The sequence below is a fragment of the Spea bombifrons genome, chromosome 5, assembly GCF_027358695.1.
Source record: "Spea bombifrons isolate aSpeBom1 chromosome 5, aSpeBom1.2.pri, whole genome shotgun sequence".
In the NCBI taxonomy this organism is placed as follows: domain Eukaryota; kingdom Metazoa; phylum Chordata; class Amphibia; order Anura; family Pelobatidae; genus Spea; species Spea bombifrons.
The window spans coordinates 20,532,228-20,548,056 of NC_071091.1; the positions used below are offsets into that span (position 1 = coordinate 20,532,228).

At 36.1% G+C, this 15,829-nt stretch overlaps 1 protein-coding gene across 5 annotated transcripts in view; it reads left to right on the plus strand.

Moving 5' to 3' along the window:
- Positions 1-15,829, plus strand: part of HDAC9 (histone deacetylase 9) — a 212,562-nt gene that overhangs the window by 115,151 nt on the left and 81,582 nt on the right. The window lies entirely within an intron of this gene.

The following is a 15,829-nucleotide window of genomic DNA, read 5'->3' on the forward strand; positions in this document are numbered from 1 at the left end:
TTGCCCTAGGTGTGTATTCAAATAAATATATTAATCTATGGTAATTTGCTCATGAAGAGTTACATTTTGATTCTGTATGGATTGAATGACACAGAACTGCTTTGGTGAGGACTGCGCTTTATTGCTTCTTTATCCTGTGATCTTATTTTCTAGAAGAGGCTGACTCTTAGGTTGTAAAAGTGAATTGATCCATCTCTTCTGTTCCTTTCATCAAATGTGCACACACACACACACACACACACACGCCCCGGCGCTGAAGGGGTTAATCCACTAACCACAGTGTGTAATATTTAGGCAAGCAATTCAAATGTATGTGGATACCTATGGATATTTTGGTTTTCACTAAATACATATAGTGAACTGTATTGATTCCCAATAGCCGCTCACTGACTTGCTATCCACATCATATGTGAATGGAATACAGATAATAGGATCTGGAACTATACAAAGTTGCTTTAATACTTTACATATATCTAGGGAAGAAAAGGATGTATTTCGCCTTTACTGAATGCCTATAAAATAAGTTATAAAACATAAACACCTGTTTGATTCTTCGATTTTTAACGCACTTATCAAAGCATATCTACCAGCATCCTGACCACTTGCCTTATTTGTGATTAAAATGCATTATTGTATGCACAAGTTTTTTCTGTCTATTTTGAACTGGTATTGGCATATTAAAGCACCGTTACAGTGAAAGTGGGCAGGCTGATTACTTGTTAGAATATAACTGATGGATAATCCCTTGATATTCCAGGGCAGTATATGTTATATAGGGTATTGTGTTGGACAACAACTGCATCAGTCAAATTCCTTGGAATTTCCAGATGAGACTTACACATTTGTTAGCACATCACTAATCTATTTTCAGCGCAGTTAAGCAATACCCCCAGAGAGTAATTTTAGCTGGGCAGGACCTGTAATATAATGCCTATCCACATTTTTGCTCATTATAAAAGACTGGTAATTATTAAAACATGCATGGAAGCCAGTAAATGAGTTGGAAAGGTCTTTTTTTTATTTTTTTTCTAAGAATTGATGGTATTGTAACTTGACAAAACGGTATATGGCTATGTTATATGCTACCAGGTCCCATGTTAGCTCTGTTGGATAGCATGCATCATTGATCATTTTGTAAACTGTAAAGTATAAACATTCATATAAACTTGGGTAACTAATTTGTATCGTATTGACTGCTGTTTAAAAAAGATCTCCAGATGCCTCTTAACCAGCATTTGACTGGCCACAGGTTCCTTGAATCTCATTGGATTTGGAGTTTCAGAACAGCTTGAGGGCTATCCCTGAAAATACCCACAGCTTTCTAGAATTCCATTTGGTTGTCTTCAAAATCGTTTACCTCTCTTCTAATCCATAAAGTTAATGTATGAATGAGGTATATACATTTGCATTTGAGATGTTGCCTTGTATACAGGTTATCTTTCCTGTATGTATGAATTTGGTATCGCTAGTGAATGTATATGAGTCACATCTTATTCATGAATGTGGTATAGCTGCAATCCCATTTCTGCCTCAATGCAGGATTGGAAAAATAAATCTTTAATGTAAGAGCTCCAGTTTATTTGGAATTCGATTAGATCAAGCTGCATATCCTTTCTTGATCTAGAAGATAAGGGAGTCTAACCTTCTATACCCCGTTCTCTATCATATGGACTAGTGCAAGAAGCACTGAACTCTCTCATAATCCTACACCCAGTACAAGTCTTTAATGACTAAAGACTCAACAGGTCCTTTCAGCTTCTGCACCAGTGTTAATCATAACATACAACATTGCACATGATCTTCTATGCTGGAGCTCTCCAATGTGGTATTGTAGGGCAAGTCATAGCCAGCCTTTTCCCCCTGTGCATCCCACTGGGCACTTAAGCACTTGGTTTACTTGTAAAGCAGTACCAACAGTTTTACTGATAAGTTTTTCTGATATGATGTAGCAACCTGATTATACCATTGATGTGAGCATCCTGTCCACACAATTGTATTATATCCCCACCCAAAAAATCCTGTGTATTTGAAATTATATATGTGAAACATATGAACATTCCTCCATTTCCAGATATTTTTAAATATATTTTAATTCATTTGGTAAGAACAATCATAAATATAAGGACGTGGCAATTCCCCCGCTGTAAGTCAAGGTCGGAACCAGCAGTTCTCCAGCCGTAGGGGTAGGAACATGCTGTTCTATACCATAGTTCCCGAAATACAGCTTGTATGAAAATGGTAATATAATATTTGAACCATATTCTTCCTGTCCTCTTTTTTTAGAATCACTTCTGTCTCTTTTGCTATATATACAATTTTTTGAATTTCATTGTAAATTGTGACAAAGGAGGATATGATTTGTAGAGACGACTCATATCTATGTCCTCTCCTCTCCTATTAATGGTGTTCATATAATTACTAATATAAAAGTGGTCACAGGATTAAACATTTTATTAGTATTTTAGAAATCTTGTAAGTGTATTGTTTCTTTACACTAATAAATACATTGACAGAATATATAATTCACCATTGACGGAAACAAACAGCTTTGTGAAGGACCTGTGGTTATATCAGAACACATGATCTCCAACATAGATCAAATCAATGCCTCAGCCCATTGATTTCAAAATCATGGAAAACAAAGATGTTAATAGAAAGTAATAATAAGCCTGTTACTTTATATCAGGTCAGTAGCTTTTGAGGAATCGCATATCATCCTGCCAATGGCAGGAAGAAATTCTGGTAGATCCAGATGCTGAGGCTGTTGGGCTGCAATGTCTAAAAATCTCAGCACCATGAGATCTCTGAGGGAAAAAAACAAGTCTTCTGGCTTGTCTGGTGTCTGTAGATGAGTGTTTAATAATGCTTCTACTACTCCCTTAATTTTAAGTGGAAGGGTTTTCCATTACCTTTACCCACCATTACTTTTGTTATTGGTATTTATTGTGCTACCCCAAGCCTCAACTACTAAGCCAGTATCACAACCTCATGCTAACGAGTCCCATGAAGGACGAAACAGCTGTCCATGAGTGGTGATCTGGCTACTGCACCTCTTCCCGAGTTTTGTCTAAAGGCTGTCTTGTACAGCAGGCAATTACTTTCAAGGGATCCATGCATAAAGTGGATATAGAGGCAAAAGGTGATCGTTGTTGACCTTATTTGCCAGAATCCCCCGTGGTTGTGGCAGTACCATGAGATTTCTGAGGGAAAAACAAGCCTTCTGGTTTGTCTGGTGTCTGTAGATGAGTGTTTAATAATACTTCTACTACCCCTTTAATTTTAAGTGGAAGGGTTTTTCATCACCTTTACCCACCATAACTTTTGTTATAAAATTCTTTCTGGCAAATGGAATCCTCACATAAAGGTATTTACAGCCTGGGACGGCTCAACGGCTACATGGGACTAAGAGAGAAAACATCTTTTACCTTTTTGATCTCTGTAATGATCTCACAGCTGGCAGCTACTGTACTTAACAGCTGCTGCTACTGAAAGGGAAGTGATCATGGGAAACACATTAAAGGAAAATAGAAATCATCAGAAATATAGTTGACGTACTTTTTTAAAATGAGGCTAGTTGATGTTTATATTTTTCATATTGATGTTGACCTAAGCATTTAAAAGATGAAAACGCACATAGATCCGAAAAAGACATCTCCGAGGTCCCAAAAAAATATATAACGCTATATCTTTTATCTATGTTAAATTAAAGGTATCAACTAAACCTAAAGGACTCCCTTAATCTTTGTGCTCACCAATATGTCCATATACATTTTGGTTCTAGAATATTAGACATTTCTTGGAGATGGAGACCTTTCCTGGAGATGTTGAATAGTATTTGTTTGTTTGCATGTTAATTAGAGAAACTATGGCAAGTGAGTGGCTCTTTAGGTGTTGTATAGCTTGGTCCAACACATCAGAAATAAATCCTTATTCAGATCTAACACCCTTTGTGCTTTTGTAGTCTTTAGAAAAAAAGAATAAATCAACGTGTCTGAGATAAAGTGGTCATTCATCAAAGCAACAAATAACACTCTACTTTCAAAGTAAACCCCCTTCCTTCTAACAGACAGGCCATGCTAGGTTTATTTGTATGATCTAATTAAGATACCATCTAATTTTACAACAATTTACCTTTAAGTACAGGTTTGTGGAGCGGAAACACTATATTAGAACGATGGGGCCCCTAACATGGTGTATGTCTATACATGAGCTGCACTGAGTTCGTTCTTGATCTCAAATATATTTTATAATATTAAGAGAAAAAAAAAACAAAAAGAATAAATGTACTTTTAGACTATAGACAGGCTGTCTGAGCAGTTAGGGTGTATAGGAAAATAAACAATTTCAGACATTAAAAGGGGCCCCATGGAAAAAAATAATTACTCTTTGCACATAATGATGTTTTACAGTTTTATTTCATTTTTTCCTTTATCTGCAGACCTAGGATCTGCCGATATTGTCAGTAATGTGATATTTTGGGTCCCCCTGTTCAAACACCACACTGAGCTGATTCTTTATGGCACAGCTAATGAAGTCCGTTCCCTCACAGACCTTCATTAGTCAGAGTGTCCGGTTGAATGATTAAGACTGAGCCATTCTATTGTATACCACAGGCAGTAGGATAAGGAGTAAGGTTGTTTGTCTAGTAGAGTGAGCTAGAACACATACACATGGCTGTCTATCAATATTATATAATGCAAAAACTAGAAATCTTAAAAAAAACAAAATAGCACAGTATTTTTCAAAACATATTTTTATTCTGATACGAGTAATAACAAATGGTGGGAGTTCATGCATTCTAGTAATGTAAAGCAAATACTTTTTTTAAGCTTTTTATATAATTACAGCTTTGCTGTTTTATTTTTTGTAACTTAAATGCTTTTCCCCGTGAATGAGAGTGTTATATAATTAGAGGCATCTATACACCAATGCCAAGCTTACAATAGTTATGTAAATCTCTAGGATTCCAGGAATTTTAAGACTGAAACATACCTTTTTTTTCCCCATTGTGAGTATTTCGCCAAGAAAACAATACATTCATTTATACAGAATGTTGAAATCATGAATCAAAAATAAGGGAAGAATTACTTTAAATAGGATATTTATTTAAAGATAACATTCATCAAAGATAAATCCCTATTTTATTTTATTTTTGTAGGAGACCTATGTTCTGTGCAATTGCCGTTTTATTAGAAATGATCTGATCGGCCCCCTATAAGATGTTCTCCCAGTAAATGGCAGCGCTTTATGTTCCATGATAATGTAAGAAAATATATAGGGCCAATACAAACTTCAAATAATTGGATCACATATAAATGTATGTGCGTCAAAAATAGGCAGAGTCACTTAGATGCAAACAAAGGTAAAACATTTAATACGAACAAAAATAAAAGAAGAATATAAAAAGAAGATAACAAAAATAATACGAAACAAGTCTTACAAAACCTTGGAAAGGAATTTAGTTCATGACATCTGTCCTATGCATTCCTGAGGATGGAGGGAGGGAGTGTTGGGACGTGAAGTGTCTGTGGATGGCAAGTACATCTTCACTCGACCTCTCTTCCCATGCCCCTCCATGTCTTACACAGGCCTAGCTTATATACCATTTGAAAATGATGTCAGTCTATTGGTCTTCACCTAATTAGGTGTTCAAACATGTTCACTTAGGTCTTACACGCCCAAACCCTATTTTAGGTGGTCGCTGTACGTATATTGTAATGCCCATTTAGAGTTACAACTATACCATGCATTAGCAAGCTACTATCCTATCTATAGACTGCCTGTTCAGCAAATCCTTCATTCTATATTTAAGGTCAAGGAAACCTTGAAACATATTAATATATCTTAATTATCATTTATTTATGCCTAATAATTACATATCTTTGACTATTGCCTATACTAATAATTATATATGGTCCATTTCTTAATTGAGGTTAGAAAATGTATTAGAATATTTTACAGATAATCCTGCCTGTTCAGTCTGCTTCCTCTCACACACTGTGGTCCTGGTGGAACTGTCTTCTCCAGCATTAAAGTTGATCCACTCATTACCCAAAAATTCAAACCCCATCATTCTCTTGGCGCTGGATACGTGCAATTCCGCTGTGCTTGTTAGAATTTACATTGTCTGCCAGATAGATTAAAGCATTTGGGAACAGGACTGTGTGCTATTGTCCAGATCTACTATATGTTTACGAGGAACACTGATCCCTGTGTAATAAAGGGATCATATTCATTCCGTAGGCAGGGAGAGACCACTTCTGGCATTGCCTTGAATTTGCACTCAGTCATCTGTTGCACACAAGGTATGTCGCTACTGTTTCACCAGCCGCCATACACAGAATGTTCTATCCAATATCCTATGGGAAGTCCTATCCACCACATTCATTGTCCAGTGCTTTATATGAATGTGATTTTTGAGCAATCTGCAATTCAGGAGTGTTAAACTCAGTCCGCCTAATCTTGAGAGATCTTTAAGATTCCACTGAATAACATGCAATCAAGCAGTTAATAATGTTTATTTTGCTGATTATTGCCTTGGAAATCCAGGGGTGTGGGGCGGGGGTCTGTGACCCTCATGGACTGGAAATCAACACCCCATGTTGTAAAATGTTAAGACTGGATTGTGAATAATGTCCAGCACAGTTTTCAAACCCACACTTACCTTACCATTGTAATATCATAAAGATTAAAGGGCACCCTATATGTTCAGTTCATGGATACCTCATATTTATAATATATATTATACATGATTATGAGGGGATACTTAACCTGGTTAATATGTTATATACTATACTCTGCTCTACAGTACCATGCAGCGCTAAACTATAGTATACAAATTACATTAATGAAACCGGCTGGAAAATAATTTCCCTTAACTTCTAAATGTTCAATTATAAAATGTTGCCGTACAGAGAGAATGGAAATTTATAGAGAGAATAGTATTTGCGTGGTTGAGCCATATGATGATTATTATTTTTTATTTATATAGCGCCAAGAATTTACGCAGCGCTTAAAACAATACATATATTCAAGGGGGATGACAAGACGAGAATTGACAGACTAAGACAAAACGATACATTAGGGGGATAGAGCCCGGCTTGCAAGCTTACAATCTAGATTTTTTGGAAGGCACCTTTTTTTCTTGCAGGTATTAGGAAGTTAAAGTTAAAATATGTTAGGGAGAGTCTGATATAACAGGGTAAAGGACTAGTGAGAAGAACTGATAGAGAGCAGCAAGTGACCAAAGTAATGGAGAAATGCAGGCATCTGCTATTTATTTTCAAGATACTGTACAAATGAGCATTTTCTTTGTTGTTTAACCCAATGATTGACACATTGATTTATTTTTAGCAATGTGTTTATGTAGCCAGCGTGATAATGTCTTTTTTGCGTTTTTATGTTCTTAACAATACACATACTAGTAAATAATAACTTAAATAATACAAACATTCTGTTTTTTTTTTTAATTTGACAGCCTATTTAAATATTAACCCTTGCTGCAAAGTAAATAATCTATACTTCCATACTTGAGTAAAATATTAATTGATGAACCTTGTACCGTAAGTGGTTAAAATACATGAATATTTAAAGGGTTAGGGTAATACATGAACTCTTAGATCTGAACAGCATGTTACGCCGTGGTTACATTGTGACATTTGTAAACACTCCTGCCCAGACGGGGAACCTGGATGTAACAAATCAATACTAATCATGAAATAGAAAATGACAAATGCTTCTTGGGGAAGACTAGTTAAAGATTATTCTTAAATAAATTCAAATGCAAGCTGCTTAAATCCTTGAATATCTTTAGCCTGTTGGCTCTCAGGGGGCAGCTATTCTTAGACAATTATTTTCATCTCATGCCATGGCATGTCTAAGATTAGACTCTTAGGTATTATCATGCCATCTGAGTTACCTCCTAATATAACTACACCGGAATCATTATTTATAGTAAGCAGCCATTCTGTTATAATTGGTTTATTTGTGGCATTTTTAAAGAAAACCACAAATGTCTTCCCGGTGCCAAAAAAAGAAAAAAAATCTGATAAGATGAAGTTAAGGGTCAGAGTCGTTTATTTCATGTATACAAGAGATAGCAGAGACTCTGGGTGTAAAGGCAGCTTCGGGGCACCTCTGACTCCTCTTCAAAGCCTAAGTGATGCACCATGTCACATAAGATACACATACTTGGTTGACATTAACGGGAGCGGACAACTAGATTCTATTTTTAGATGGATAATAATCTGTTTGTAGCGCGTGGAGATCACGTAGACAGAAATAGTTCACCGGACAGCCTGTTTACTAATATTTTGGGTGATCTTTCGTCTCTTTTTGTGATAGCACAACCTTGTTATTATTATTATTTTTATTTATTGTTCTATATAGCGCCATCATATTCCATAGCACTTTACAATGGGTAGACAAGACATTACAAGCAGTATATAACCTAACAATTTGACTTACAGAAACAAAAGTGAGGAGGGCCCTGCTCAAATGAACTTACAATCTAAAAGATATTAATGTACATTGATATGCAGGGTCAACAAAAGTGTGCATATTGTACTGTATGGTGTGGCCACCGCACAGTAATGGACTAATTTATGGCAGTGATATACATTTATTTGCCCTGGTTGTCATGTTTTTGAGTTTGCTATACTGCATTGATTTGCCATAGATTTGGCCATCCCTGGTTACTTTTCTTAGAATTATTTACAGTTAGATGTAATAATCAGATTATACACTATCAGTATTTTTTAAGGATTGTATGAACACACACATCTACTGAATATATATCTTATCATTATTGAATTACAACCGGATCCTTGTGCTACAAGCCTCCATATCGCCCCTTGTATTCCAGTTTGTCCCACATGTGACACCTTTCTACGTCCGTGATGACTTCGATAGCTGTCCCTGGCCACGAACATGTAAAAACAGCCAGATTAACTCAGTACGGCACTATAATTAGAACGGTGATGAATTAGAGTCTCTGACCCATCTGATTCAAGGTGAAGTGAAAACTGTTGAGGTCCCATCCTTAATAGTACTAACTTTACGTTATGGGTTAAGCTGATTAAATTGTTTTCTCCTGTTAAAGCCCTTAATGCCATTGAGGCTTAACACATGGAATAGTCATCCTGATTTATAATAAGGACCTACATATTAGCCTTGATGATTAAATTAAGCTTGTTATAAATAGCGACTAGGTGAATTTACATGGAAACTAATGTGCCTCCACCAGGTGCCCCCAACGTTTTCTTATCACTTACGATTAAGGAGAAATTTCAGTGCGGCTACTAAAATATTTTTACTTTATGTTTTGAATTTATCGTTTTACCATTATATCTTTCTGGAAGTAAGAAGGGGGGAGATAATTGCAAGGTATTCAGTGGAAGGTGCCAAGCTACTTCTATTTTAAGTAGAAATTGTTGTGTTGTCATGTCATAACATAAAAACCCAAATTAAGCACTACTATTGTCCAATATAAAACAAACCTATATATATGGTGTATGTGTGTGTATATATATATATATATATATATATATATAATATTATTAATCAGCTTACAAAAATGCATACCAAGTAGCATATGGTGTACTACTACATATTGTGCAGCATATTGGCTGCTCCAGATCTTATTTTGTTAGCATAAATCAGATAATAATAATAATAATAATAATAATAACAGTTATTATTCCTGGAACAGTTATTACCATGAATTAGGTGAAACCAGAGTATTATGTATCTTTTCTGGAAACATTATTGTTCAGTGAATCAATAACTAAGTTTAGCTAAACTATATAAGTTTGGTACATTGAATCCAAAGAGCACAACTGCCTGGTCGCTCCACTCATTTGATGATCTTTACCTGACTTCCCGAGCTCCTATATAAGACCTCTGAAGAGCTGGCCTTACCGTATAGAACAGCATACCCTGGCTTTTCAGATTCTTCCCTTGTCTCCTATACTTAAAAATCTCTTAAAGCCCACTTCTTGAGGGATTCCTATTAACTGACAGGTTTACTCCCCTCTTCCCACCTACTTCTGCCTTGCACCATCTGTCAGGTGTTTCCCACCATACGGTCTGTGTGTATATATATATATATATATATATATATATATATATATATATATATATATATATATATATAAATATACAGTGGATATCAAAAGTCTACACACCCCTGTTAAAATGCCAGGTTCTTGTGATTTTTAAAGAATGAGACAAAGATAAATCATGTCAGAACTGTTTCCACCTTTAATATGACTTATAATGTGAACAATTCAATTCCAAAACAATCATTGAGGGGGGGGGATGAAACAACTCACAATAACCTGGTTGCATAAGTCTGCACACCCTCTTCTAACTGGGGCTGTGTTTAGAATTAACCAATCACATTCAAACTTATGTTAAATAGAAGTCATTACACACCTGCCATTATTTAGTTCAGCTGTTCTAGTAGGATTTACCTGATGTTTGCTTAGTTGCAACTCAGAGCAGAAGCCATGGTCCGCAGAGAGCTTCCAAAGCATCAGAGGGATCTCATTGTTGAAAGATATCAGTCAGAAGAAGGGTACAAAAGGGTACAAGGGTACAAGAACTGGACGTCCCTCCAAAATTAATGAAAAGACGAGAAGAAAACTCGTCAGGGAGGCTTACAAGAGGCCTACTGCAACATTAAAGGAACTGCAGGAATTTCTGGCAAGTACTGGCTGTGTGCTACATGTGACGACAATCTCCCGTATTCTTCATATGGATGGGCTATGGGTGGCAAGAGGGAAGCCTTTTCTTACAAAGAAAAACATCCAAGCCCTTCTGAAGTTTGCAAAAACAAACATCAAGTCCCCCAAAAGCACGTAGGAAAAGGTGTTATGGTCTGATGAAACCAAGGTTAAACTTTTTGGCCATAATTCAAGACGGGATAAAAAAAAGACTGCACATCACCCAAAGAACATCATACACAGTGAAGCATAGTGGTGGCAGCATCATGCTTTGGGGCGGTTTTTGTTCAGCTGGAACCGGGGCCTTAGTCAGGGTGGAGGGAATTATGGCACAAGACCTTCAGGCGTCCGTTAGGAAGCTAAAGATGATGTTCACCTTTTAGCACGACAACGACCCAAAGCAGACATCCAAATCCACAAAAGCATGACTTCACCAGAAGCCCAGAACTGAATCCAACGTTACATCTGTGGTGATCTGAAGAGAGCTGTGCACAGGAGACGTCCTTGCAATCTGACAGATTTGGAGTGCTTTTGCAAAGAGTAGTGGGCATATATTGCCATGTCAAGTTGTGCCATGCTAATAGACTCCTACCCAAAAAGACTGATTGCTGTAATAAGATCAAAAAGTACTTCAACAAAGTATTAGTTTAAGGGTGTGCACACTTTTGCAACCAGGTTATTGTGAGTTTGTTTTAACCCCCCCCCCCAGATTTCAGCTTGTTTTGCAATTGAATTGTTCACGTTATAGGTCACATTAAAGGTGGAAAAAATTCCGACATGATATATCTTTGTCTCATTCTTTAAAATCACAAGAACCAAGCATTTTAACAGGAGTCTGTATACTTTTTATATCCACTGTATTTCTTACCAAGGAGCTGAATCAGTGGGATTGCATTGCCTTTTAACCCATTGAAAAGCTATTAAAAGCCTTCTCCGTGTGGCAGGTGGGGCTGCTTAACCCTACCGTTTGGTCAGAACCTTCAAATATGCACAGCAAAAAAACTATACAGAAAGAACCAGGTTTGGTTTAAATTCAAAGTTCCACACAGATATTGCCTCACTGGGTTTGTTATAGAACTCCAGTGGTTGTTTATCTTCACCCAAACAGTTTTATTCTGTAATATTAAGAATCATTTAAACAATGCATGATTACATCAGCTATTGTGGTGAATTGGTACATCCATTCAAACCTAATGCCCAGATACCTACAATCTGTTTTGTGGTATGAGATAACATTAGCTTCCAACATTCCCTGTCCCTTAGTTGACTAATGCTGTGGTCAGAACCATGTTGTGATAATTGGTTACTTAATGGGTTTCTGGGATTTCGTTTTTTTTATTGGGTTAAATGCGGAAAGTGGCCCACAAACATGTTTTTTTTCCTTGTATGTTTATTGTATGTTTCTAGCATGTTCTTACCTGAGTACTTATGACTTAATCGGTGTGTATGTCACAAATGTGACATATCCATTTTCACCTATGAAATATCCGCCTTCAGGAAGAGTGCCTTACTGATGGTACTGAAGAACTGGTGGTTTCTGAACTAAATTCATGGGAAAAGAAAGAGAACATATAAACAATATAAAAGACAAAATTCAACTTACAGGCAGGTGTATTATAGATGTCATTTCTATGTAAGAGGAGAGATAATCATCAGCTAATGGAAATATAGATATTATTATTATTATTATTATTATTCTTTCAAAGACATGGCTAGCTATGCTAAGTGTAATTGGGTCTCTAAGTGGGCAGATTCTTAGCATCAGCATCTGGAGTTGACAAGTGTGTTTTCTTAAGTAATTTGATGTCACTTCAGCCTGCCAGTTGGTAGTAATTCAAAGCTGAAATCCCTACTTGAATACCGATGGCACATTTTAGAAAATATTTGTTTGACATGTTAAGGATTCCATGAGGACTGACATCAAAACCCATTCCTAGTCACCATGTGGATTATTTGTGGTAAGCTAATGAGGGGTAACATTTAGAAAGATCTCAATCACTCTCCCAATCATGATTCTATCCATCAACAACTCCAAATAAAACTGGATGAAAAACTTAAGATCTTAACCCAAAATGTTTTAATGTAACAAAACAAGGGTTTTTAGGCTTTTTGAAGTTCATTATGTGATGCAAGATCAAATCCTCCAACCAATGACATTAGTTTGTATTGTATTTATATTGTAGTTTCTTTGAAAGTGTTATTATTTATGCAGGTAATTTCATATTCCATTATGTGAATCCTTTTTTTCTAAAACAGGTGGATATATTTTTGTTGCTAAGTACACATTAAATCTACATGTAATATTCAGCCAAATAAAATACAAAACAAAAGAAACAAAACATCATAATTCTGCATTGAGACACAATGCACTATTATATTACACAACATTTATTAATAGAGCACCGGCAGATTCCATAGAGATATTACAGTAAGGAGAGGGTAAAAATTAGCAAGAACTCTAAAGTTAACAATACATAAATTGGGAAGTTATCTGACTAATGGCTGATTTTAAGCTCAGGCATATCAACTAATGGTTTTGAAGGACCTGCCTGGCCCTTCTGAGGATGGAAAGACAGGAAAGACATTTGGATCTGCCTCAAGTGGCAGAACGTTCTGGTTGACATCAATCAAAGTGGTCTAGTGGCTTTTAGCTGGGTTCTTCTCCTGAGCCGTGCCCCCTTAGTAAACAATGGCGATGGAACTCATGACAATCGGTAGAAGGCAGGAGATGGTCGGCTAAATAGTAGATTTGCTGAGAGCTCTCACTCTTTCAAGACTTGCAAGTTTCTGTTATTCAGAAGTGATTTATGTCCAAGAGAAAAATGTGTGCAGTCCCCTTTACCATCTACTGGCCACCTCACAAATATCACTATTTATTAACTTATTTAAGTCTCAGAAGTAGCTAGTTGGATGTGTATCATAAGTGGTTTGCCACAATATGTATAATATAACACATTTGTCATCCTGCATCAACATAATGTTACAATGCAGCCTTTTATATTTTCTTTCTTTTGTCACAATCACATCAGTAAATAGATAACAGAGACAAAAATGTTCTGGTTTATAAGAATACTGTATAAAACTGTGTACAGCCTCTTATTACACATGTATAGAGTCGCTTGATAATAGCCAGTTGGGTGTTTCATGCTGGGAACCTGCGTCTAATACCAAATGATTGGCCTTATGTAAGAAGATAGCCTATAAAACTGAAGTTCTATTTTGCAGTGTTGACATGTCTAAAGCTCAGAATAAAATTCAGTTTCCTGCTTTAGCCATTACTGGGACTTAAAATAGCCAAGATAAATTATAATCCTCACTGCACACAAAGCAGATGACTTAAAGCACGTTCTTATTAAAGCCACAAAGTAACATGTCCTCATCACTTGGGAGACTACTATTATCTCTCCATGCATGAAATAACAGTAGATAGCTACTACAGAATCATTTATAAAAAATGTATTTTTCCACCAGATTTAATCATAAACCAGTAAAATCATAAAATAATTTATTGGATATACAGATATGATCATGGAACACAGCTTTACCTACTCAACTGGTAGCAGTTTCATGATAGGCAAGCCAGAACCCAAGTGATACTAAACCTCAGGGATTACATGTTGGCCACAGTTTGAAGGATCAAGACATAGCTTTCCTTATCGTGGCAAAGTTTGACGGGGAATTTTAAATTTTGAAATATAGTTTTTTTTCTATACTGTTTTTTCCTATACCAGCACACGTATTTCATTCATAATATAATAGAAATACTTATTGCATTCGTGCTAAATAAACATAATGTATATAATATACCCTAATTACTATGAGACCTAAGATGATAAGTGCAGCCATTCCTTGCAAAAGTTTTCCTCATTGGCATGGCCTTTTGGCTAGCAGGTGATGGATTCACTGTAAATTGCCAGCTATAGGCTGGGCTGTATGTCACCTTTTAACTTTGCTTTTCGTGCTCCATTGTACTTTTTTCTTCTGTATGGGTATAACACTTTTTATTGACTTATTAATTCTTTATACTTTCTTTACACATGCGTAAGGCAAGGCTTTTGGTAGGGGATGTGGGTTGGCATTTGGGATGGCATCTAGGGCTAGATTACCCAGGAGCACATGAGGCAACTAACTAGGGACCTCATCATTTAGTAAACGTACTTTATTTGTAGTAGCCTCAGCTGCTCCGCTGCTATCATAATTTGTGCTGCCTGTGAGGTCTGCTGTTGGGGCAAGACTTTCTGAGCTTCCTGAGCATTAAATACAATGCAGTGTACGGGAGAAATGTAGAAAACTTGGTTTTATTTTATTGTTCCATTGTTTTTCATCTGCAGAAGCAGAGGCTACCATCATAGGTAATGTGATGTTTGGGTGACTTTATCTACTCAAACATCACACTAAGATGACTATGCCAGTGCTAAAAGAAGGCCGGCTTGAAATTATTTTCTCCATAAACTTCATAAGTCAGAGTGTCTGAACACTAAGACTGAGTCATTCTATTATTTACCAGTTGCATGGTCTAAGATAATAGAGCTAAAACACACAGAAGTGGCTAATATACAGAAGTTTAGAAAATATATTATGCAAAATCTAGAATTGTTAAATAAGCATAATACATTTTAAACTGATACTAATAAGAAAAAGAAAAGTGTGTAAATCAGATTTTTAATAGCACCATTTATGTTAAACATAAATATGTTGTTGAGTAATTATACTAAAAATAGGGACCTTTTCATAATTCTAGAAAAATAACTCACCTTAAACATTTTGAAAAGTATCCAAAGCTTAACCTTTGGGGATTTAACCTGTTACAAGCTCTCCCTTGCTGGTTCACTTTGAGCCTTACTAATCCTTTCCTATAAGCCTGGGTACCAGGACAAAATCCAAATGCTGCACTCAATTGTCTTGACTGTTTTACCGAAGCACTAAAACTTGATTCCTTTCTAGATTTGGCTTTCAGTTCTGTTTATAAGCCTGCAGTTACGTTTATTGCAAAAAAAAAAAATTCCAAGAATACAGAAATCCACTTACAGTGGGTTCGGCTAAAATCCCTTTGGGTATTGAACAAAAAAAGAATAAATAATTAACGTGAAAATATTTGATTTCAA